Source organism: Tachyglossus aculeatus, chromosome 23, assembly GCF_015852505.1.
Source record: "Tachyglossus aculeatus isolate mTacAcu1 chromosome 23, mTacAcu1.pri, whole genome shotgun sequence".
NCBI classification, from domain to species: Eukaryota; Metazoa; Chordata; class Mammalia; order Monotremata; family Tachyglossidae; genus Tachyglossus; species Tachyglossus aculeatus.
Genome location: NC_052088.1, coordinates 14,538,907 through 14,548,232, shown reverse-complemented (window position 1 = coordinate 14,548,232; position 9,326 = coordinate 14,538,907).

Genomic DNA, 9,326 nt, shown 5'->3' with positions numbered 1-9,326 from the left:
ATTTTTCCTTGACTTGGTGGATCAAAACTTTTGTGGTGAGCGGCAGTTATCACTGAAAATTAGGATTAGTCATTGCCTTTGGGATTTTTTTCTAAGGTGAGTAGGCATTTTTGTTGCAGGGTTTTTAATAGTCTCAATTTTCCTATCAGTATGGAGTAAGAGAGAGAGAGAGTGTGTGTGTGTGTTTTATGGTATTTAAGTGCTTGCTATGGACCAGGTGCTGTAGATACAACCTAATCAGTTAGACACAGTGCAGGGTTTACAATCTTAATCCCCATTTTACAAATAAGGTAACAGGCCCAGAGAAATGAATAGCCTTACCCAAGGTCATACAGCAGATTAGTAGTAGCGCTAGGATTAGAATCCAGGTCCTCTGGCTCCCAGTCCCATGCTTTTTCCACTACCCTTCCCAGTGTTTAGCACAGTGCTTTGGCCCAAGTAAGCACTTATACCATAAATGAAGGAGGAATTTTAGGGTCAAATTGAAGTTTGAAATTAGAGATAAAGTTACGCCAGGAAAATGTCACGAGCAAATTATCCCTTTTCTGCAGATTCATCAGAGTGGTCTCCGCAGTCATTCTGCAAGTCACAAACCTTGTCTGAGAATCTACGTCTTCTGTTCTGGGCACTTGAATAGTAAGTGCTGGGGTAGACCGCTAAGGAGCTGGCCTGTTTGGACAAAAGCAATAGCTCTCATGACCGTGAGTGTGACCTGCTCGCCTACTTTGCGTAGGACTACTGTACAAAGAAAGCATATGGAAGGGGACAAGAGAATTGGTAGATTAGAGCCCTTGCCCTTAAGGAGCTTGCAGTCTAACCAGGGCACTTGACTTTTTTTTAGACCGTCTTAAAATAAATTACAGGCAAAAGGAGCTGCCGAAGGTTGATCAGTGTGGAACACTGTTCTGAGCGCTTGGGAGAGTTAACAGAGTTGGTAGCTGGTATCCCTGCCCCCAAAGAGCTTATAATCTTTGGGGGGGATCATGTTGAAATGTATAATGGGAAATGAATTATAAGAATATAAGTATTGTGGGACTGGGATGAGTGCCAAAGTGCTTAAGGGATGCCTGGCCAAGCGCATAGGCAATGCAGAGGGAAGGGCAGTTGGGAAATAAAGGCCTTAGTCTGGAAAGGCCTCTGGAGGAGATCTGATTTTTAGGAGGGCTTTGAAGGTGGAGACTGTTGGATATAAAGGGGGAGAGAGTTTGTGGCCAATGGGTCTGTGGGAGGGATGATGTGATTGAGGTACAATGAGAAGGTTGGGTAGATCCAGAGAGGTTAGGAGGAGGGGAGCTGTTAAAATGTCTTAAAGCTGAGAGGGGAGGGGTTTCTGTTTGATGCGGAGATTGATGAGGACACGTAGGAAACTGCCACTGTCTGATCCTGGAAGAACTAGAAGGAAAGACCCTGGGTCTTCTCAGTTTGGCCATTCCCGCGAACGCTGTCTGTTCTGATGCTGCACTCCCAACTCCTATTGCTGAGCAGAGGTTGGGGTAGACAGGGGTTCAGAACACCACACAAAGAAACAAGCTACTTAGTTGCTGTCTCGCACGGACGACAGGTCCCATTTAAGGAATTGGGAGAATCAATCAATCAATCAATCGTATTTATTGAGCGCATACTATGTGCAGAGCACTGTACTAAGCGCTTGGGAAGTACAAATTGGCAACACATAGAGACAGTCCCTACCCAACAGTGGGCTCACAGTCTAAAAGAAATTATTTCTGTCTGGCCGGCTCTGTGCCCATCCCTGCCCATCTGGAAGGCAGGTGGAGTGCCTGTTTCTGCCATCACAGTCAGCTCTGTCCTTAGGCCTCCCACATTGGCCTCTTTTTTTTTCCTCGGTTTCATCCGTTCTCTCCTTTCCCACCCCTTGTCCTGTGCTGCTCATTCTCTTTCCTCTTCATTGTCTCTTCAGTTGTGTTTGAGTGCTTACCGTGTGCAGAACACTGTACTAAGCGCTTGAAAGAGTCCAATATAACAGACCCATTCCCTGCCCACAACGAGCTTATAGTCTAGAGAAGGAGACAGACATCAATATAAGTAAATTACAGATATGTACATAAGTGCCATGGGGCTGGAAGAATCAACTGGGGCATAATAACAATGGTGTCTGAAGTGCGTACTATATGCTAAGCATATACTAACTTATGGGGATAGATGCAAGATGATTAAGGCCCACGTTGGACTCACGGTCTAAGTAGGAGGGAGAACAGGTATTGAAATCCCTTTTTGCAGGTGAGGGAACTGAGGCACAGAGAAGTGACACGTTAAAGTCACGGCAGACCGTGGTGTAGCTTGGGTTACAACCCACCCAGGCTCGTGCTCTTCCCGCTTGGCCACGCTACTTCTCTGATTTCCACCTGTACATTTCCCAGCATTTACTACAGTGCTCTACCCACAGTGAGTACTTAATAATTGCCATTACTGCTACCATTGCTGTTACTCAGAGCCCAAGAGCTTGCAGTTCCGAGGAGGATCAAACAATGCCTGGAGACCACGCCTACCCGGAACACATTTGAAAGTCACGATTACTGACAGACCATTCATTAATGATGATATTTGGGATTCCAAGGAACAGCCTGGCTCCATAGATCAGGAGACCTGGGTTCTAGCCCTGACTCTCCCTTCTGGAGCTATGCCATCCGTGGGGGCACTGATATTCTACAGTTGGGTAACTATCTTATATTGTTTCTACCTCAGGGCTTAATATAGTGCTTGGCACATAGCAAGTGCTTAAGTAATCAAAAGTATTATAATAATAATAATGATGGCATTTATTAAGTGCTTACTATGTGCAAAGCACTGTCCTAAGCGCTGTGGGGGGTACATGGTAATCAAGTGTCCCATGGGGGGCTCACAGGCTTCATCCCCATTTTACAGATGAGGGAACTGAGGCCTGGAGAATAATAATAATGGCATTTGTTAAGCGCTTACTATGTGCAGAGCACTGTTCTAAGCGCTGGGGGGGATACAAGGTGATCAAGTTGCCCCACGTGGGGCTCACAGTCTTCATCCCCATTTTACAGATGAGGTCACTGAAGCTCCGAGAAGTTAAGTGACTTGCCCAAGGTCACACAGCAGACATGTGGTGGAGTTGGAATTCGAACCCATGACCTCTGACTCCAAAGCCCGTGCTCTTTCCACTGAGCCACGCTGCTTCTACAGCCTGGGCGAAGTGAAGTGACTTGACCAAAGTCACACAGCTGACTATTGGTGGAGTCGGATTTGAACCCATGATTTGAACCCATGACCTCTGACCCCAAAGCCTGGGCTCTTTCCACTGAGCCACGCTGCTTCTCCAGGTAACAGGGACTGAACAGCATGGCCTAGTGGAAAGAGGCCCTGGTTCTAATCCTAGCTCTGCCAGTTGCTTGCTGTCTGACTTCGGGCAAGTCCCTTAACTTCTCTGTGTGCCTCAAGTATGAAAATGGGGATTTTATAGGTGCTGCTGGTCAGGGGCTGTACCTGACCAAATTAACTTCTAACGTCAGTGCTTAGAACAGTGTTTGACAGCACTTAACAAATACCATTAAAATAAATACAAAAAACAAAAACCAAACAAGCATGGTCTCAGTCCTAAAGTGTGAGGACATGGAAATCGGGCGAGCCCCTCCAGTGATCAATCCTCCCAGCCAACAAAAGTCCAGTGCATTGGGCCCTCCCTCACACTTTATCCCCATTTAAACTGTAAGATTGTGGGCAGGGAATGTGTCTACCAACCTTGTTATATTGTACTCTCCCAAGCACTCAATAAGCACCCAATAAATACGATCGATTGATCGATTGATTTTCCTGAATCTGACCTGCATTGGAGCACGGCAGGGCATGGTACCTTGGTTACCTGTGAGAGCTCCTTCAAGGAGCTTAATAGTCTAATAGTCCCAATCTTCCAAGTGGCAGGAAATCCCAATTGGGATGGAAAAGGAGGCAGAGTTGCGGAGTAGACGGGGCCCAGGACTGCCATTGGATCTGTTGCTTGGAAGTGGCGTCTGGGTTCATGGGGCTTGGGAGGGAAGTGCAATGGCTGTGGAGTTGAATGACTTTCTAGGTGCTGATGATTTGTTTTAATGGTGTTTGTTAAGCACGGACCATGTGCCGGGCACTGTACTAAGGGCTGGGGTAGATACGAACGAATCAGATTGGGCACGGTCCCTGTCCCACATGGGGCTCACAGTCTTAATCCCCAGGACACGCTGTTGGCTATGGGAAGGAAGGAAGTAAATGCGTGATAGAGTTGGGAGAAGGAGGAAGAGGAGCAAAACAGGGAAAGAAAGGGATTTCACCCACCTAAATTTAAAAGCTCTGCCCAACCTACTGATTTTTTTTCCAGTTCTTCCTGGGTTCCTTTAGTCTGATTCTGCATCCTCCCTAAAGTTGGGCACAGTCCCTATCCTACATGGGGCTCACAGTCTTTATCCCCATTTTACAGGTGAGGTAATTTAGATGCAGAGAAGTGAAATGACTAGACTGTGAGCCCACTGTTGGGTAGGCACCGTCTCTATATGTTGCCAACTTGTACTTCCCAAGCGCTTAGTCCAGTGTTCTGCACACAGTGAGCGCTTAATAAATGCGATTGAATGAGTGAATGAATTTGCCCAAGGTCACACAGCAGATAGGTGGCAGAGCTGGGATTAGAACCCAGGCCCTTCTGACACCCATTAGGCCACACTGCGTCTTGGGTCATGGTGCTTCTCAAATTTCTGAAGAGGTTCTGCATATCATCACATTACGGTTCTTAACTGGCATTCCGCATGTCACATGTGCCCGTTACGGGAAAGCAGAGAGGCGTCTACCATCCGCAAGTACCCCAAAGACTAGTACTCTCCCCCATTTCTAAGCCTTAATAATAATAAAAATAAAAATGATGGTATTTAAGTGCTTACTGTGCCAAGCACTGGGGTGGATTCAAGGTAATCAGGTTGTTGCACATGGGAGTCACAGTCTTAATCCCCATTAAACAGATGAGGTAACTGAGGCACAGAGAAGTGAAGTGACTTGCCAAAAGCCACACAAGTGACAAGTGGCAGACCTAGGATTAGAACCCACATCCTCTGACTCCCAAGCCCGTTGTGCTCTTTCCACTAAGCCGTGCTGCTTCCATCTCCTCCAAGAGGCCTTCCCTGACTAAGCCCTCCTTTCCTCTTCTCCCTCTCCCTTCTGCGTCACGTTGACTTGCTCCCTTCAATTCATCCCCACCTCCCAACCCCACAGCTCTTATGTACATATCTGTAATTTATACTAATGTCTGATTGTAAGCTCTAGATTGTAAGCTCGTTGTGGGCAGGGAATGTGTCTGTTTATTGTTATATTGTATTGTTATAATATTATAATTGTATAATTGTTATAATATTGTTATATTGTACTCTCCCAAGCACTTAGTACAGTGCTGTGGAAGCAGTAAGCACTCAAATACCATTGAATGAATGAATTAATGAATGAGTTGTTGCCAAATGGCAATTGTCCTCATTAAGCTCTGGCTTCTCCCTGCCCCCCTCAGTCCGTGCCTGTCGGACCCACCCTCGGAGTTGGCTTCGGACCCTGGGACGGACGATATGCGGTTAGTAACCTTTGACCTTTCTCGGGGTGAGAAAATCCAAAGGGGCGATTTCACCATGAGGAAGAAACTGGCCCTCTAAAAAGCTTTCAACCCAATGTTCAGCTGTGCTTTTCAGAGTCTACCCCTGGCTGGACTGTAAGCTCCTAGAGGTCAGGGAGCATTGCTCCTATGAGTCCTCTACACTTCCAAGTGCCTTGCACAGTTCTCAGCAGTAGGCACTCAGTAAATGCGACCGTATAATTGATCATATCGGGAGTAGTTTATGGGTTTAGCTCAGAACAGGTCAAGTACATTCCAGATTTCAGACCCAGGACAAGTCTGTGAGAGAATTAGATTAGGGTTATAATTTCATTCTCTCAGAGGTTTGATGGGTTTACTAGGATTAGTTTTACACCCCCCGCCCCCGGGCATTTAGATAATTCTATAAAACTGTGTGTTTGCCATCTTTATCAATTCATCTTTATTGAGGGCGTGTCAGCATGTAGCTTTACACTAGGAAATTAAGTGGAATAGATTCCATCCTTGACCTCCAGTTGTTTACAGTTACGTGGGAATCAGGGAAGGAATTGCCACACGGTTTTAGTTTGAATTAAGTTCCCTATTCCCCATGTTCACTCAGATGGGATTTCTGTGGAGGTCAGGTGTTCTTAGCCTTCGATAAGGATTCTACAGTTAGGTAACCACCTGAAGATCCTGAATCTACCCCAGAGCTTAGGTTAGGGCTTGTCACAGAGTGCTCAAATACTATAAATAGAGAATAGGGATTGGGCTGATTTTGTGAAATTGAAAGTTAACAGATAACCTGCTTCTTCGGGTAGCAGGTAAAGGGGAGAAACTCAGATCACATACTGTGTGACTGGTGTTTCTGTTGTATTTATGCTTACTTCAAACACTTACTTTAGTGTGTTGCTCTCAGTAGGCATACAAAGGGAGTTTGAAAATCTCTAGGATTTAGGGTTCCCCTCCCAGAATGGCTACTATTACGCTTGGAGTGATTTGAGAAAGCTGGTGAGTTAGGGTTAGTGGTGGCAGAGCTGTAGAAAAATTCATGGTGGTTCCACGCATTCTCAAACACAGAAGTTGACTTTGAATTCGGAGAGGAAAAGGAGAGAGAGAAGTTAAATACAAATTCCTCCATTTCACCAGTTCTACAAGCTTCCATAACTACTTAAATTTCAATAAAACACTCAGGTTTTCTTGGATCTGAGCACATGTGCTTGACCTGAACTCCAATATGGGAAAGAAGTGGATGCGTGACCGAGTTGGGAGGAGGGAGAGGGGCAAAAACAGGGAAGAGGAGGTGGGGGAAATCTCACCTTGCCCAAATTTAAAAACTGCCCAACTAGATTTTTTTTCTAGCTCTTCCTGGGTAACTTTAGTCCAATTCTGCATCCTTCCTAAGGATTTGGAGAAATGTCCTTGGAGATCTAGGGAAATGTAATTCCCAGGAAGGAGAATGTTACATGAATAAACTACCTACTGGGGCCTACTATCCTCGTAGATTACAGTTCTACCCCCAGTAGGGGCTCAAATGTTTTTACAGCCAGGCTCTGCCAACAGCCTGCACATCTAGTGCTTAGAACAGGGCCTGACACATAATAAGCACTTAAATACCATTAAAAAAAGTGTGTTCTGTTGGCTCACAGGGAGATTCCTTGGTCGCCTTGTCCTGAACTTATCGCTCTGCAGCTAACAGGTCAGTGGATATCTGCAGAGGCCGAACTCACTCAATGCAGCTGACATGGATATAGGGCCCTGTGGTATGGCTAGAAAGGTTGTGGGGTGTGGTGGTGGGGAATTACCCATATGCATGTAAATACCACACCTCCCTCTCCCCCTTCTCCCCCAATTCCAAGCGGAGGGATTGACTATCATTATTATTACAGTGCTCTTGCACTTGGATCTGCTCCCTTTGTTCATCCGTCCCTCAGCTCCACAGCCCTTTATAGACATATCCCTAATCCGTTATATTAATGTCTGTCTCCTGCTCTGACCTTAAGCTCACTGTGGTCAGGGAATGTCTCCAACTATGTTACCTTGTATTCTCCCAAGTGCTGTGCACACAGTAAGCACTCAATAAATTTGATTGCCTTGTGCAGTGCAACAAATGAGGCAGGCAGAGGTGCAGCATGTGAAGTGCCTGGATGGTCTCCCTGCTCCGGCCCCCATTAGCCAGCTCCAGGCTGAAATGGGGCTAGAACCCAGGTGTTTTGATTCCCAGGGCAGGGCTCTTGATATCCTGGGCCGACATCAGGGCGGGACACTGGACGAGTAAGTGGCCATCTAAATCGAGGCTATTGAGGTTGTCAACATCATTTCTGGCCTGAGCCTCGCATAGGTTCTTTGTGCTTGGCACATAGTAAGCGCTTAACAAATACCATAATTATTATCTGCAAAATTCCTCCTCCCCCTCCTACTCAGGAGTGTGAGCTTCATGTGGCAGCAGGGACTGTCTGACCTGATTAACTGGTACTTACCCCAGAGCTTAGAACAGTAGTTGGACACACATAGTAAGCGCTTAAATACCATAAAGAAGTTATTTTCATGATATTCTCTGTTATACTTCCTGTACTCACTACTGTTTAAGTTGGGAGAGGTATTTATTTATTTATTTTACTTGTACATATCTATTCTATTTTGTAGTATGTTTGGTTTTGTCTCCCCCTTTTAGACCGTGAGCCCACTGTTTGGTAGGGACTGTCTCTATATGTTGCCAATTTGTACTTCCCAAGCGCTTAGTACAGTGCTCTGCACACAGTAAGCGCTCAATAAGATTGATGATGATTGATGATTTAATTAGACCCCACACCACAACTGCTTCATGTTTCTTGAAAATGTGCTTGTCTCCTGGGATACATTTTCCCCATAACTTCCATGTTTGAAATTAGGATTTCTTCCAACACCTCTGGAGAGGTGCTATGAAATTCCTTAATGATTCTGTTCATTTCTGTAGCGATAAACATCACTATACTACTTCATTTTAGTAATCCAAAGTTACCATTTTAACTAAATGCAAGAAGTCCTGAGTTCAGTGGTCCAGGACAGTTTCAGCACTGGCTGGGAAATGGTGTTAGTGGCCAAGCCAGGATCCTTTCCATCATGCTGCTTTATGGGGTTGGGCTGTCCCTCGGGGTGGTGCCCCATGGGAGATCGCGTCTCCACCGGGAAGCCTTCTCCGAGTGATCTCTCAGCAGTCAATCAATCAATCAAGGCTATTTACTGAGCACTTTGTGTGCAGAGCACTGTACTAAGCACTTGGGAGTACACGTCAGAGTTGGGAGATGTGTTCCCTGCCCTCACGGCACTGAACCCCCCCCATCTCATGTCCTCCAGTGTCACTTCAGTTCTGCACCACCCAAGTACTAGGCACCGCAACCACTGTGGATCTACACACACTTCCTATATACGAGATTGCTCTGCTACCTCTAATTTAAGCATCTGCTATCCTGCTGGTACCCAAGCTCCTTAATGGCAGGGTTCAGGCTTTCTAACTCTCTCCAGGGCTCAGTACAGTGCTCTGTGTATATTAGACTCCCCATAAATGCTATTGATTGATTGATGGACCAGCCCAAAGGATGGAATGGAAACTTGTTCTTGAAGCATTACTTAACTTCCCCCAGGGGGGAAGTTTTCCCTAGGAAGCATTTGCTTGGGTAGAGATTGGACTATTATATCATCTTGATTATATTCCATTTTCCCCAAAGCAAAGATGAATTTGTCCCTTTAGTGAGAATGCCTTAAAAAGAAATGGAATCCGATACATCTG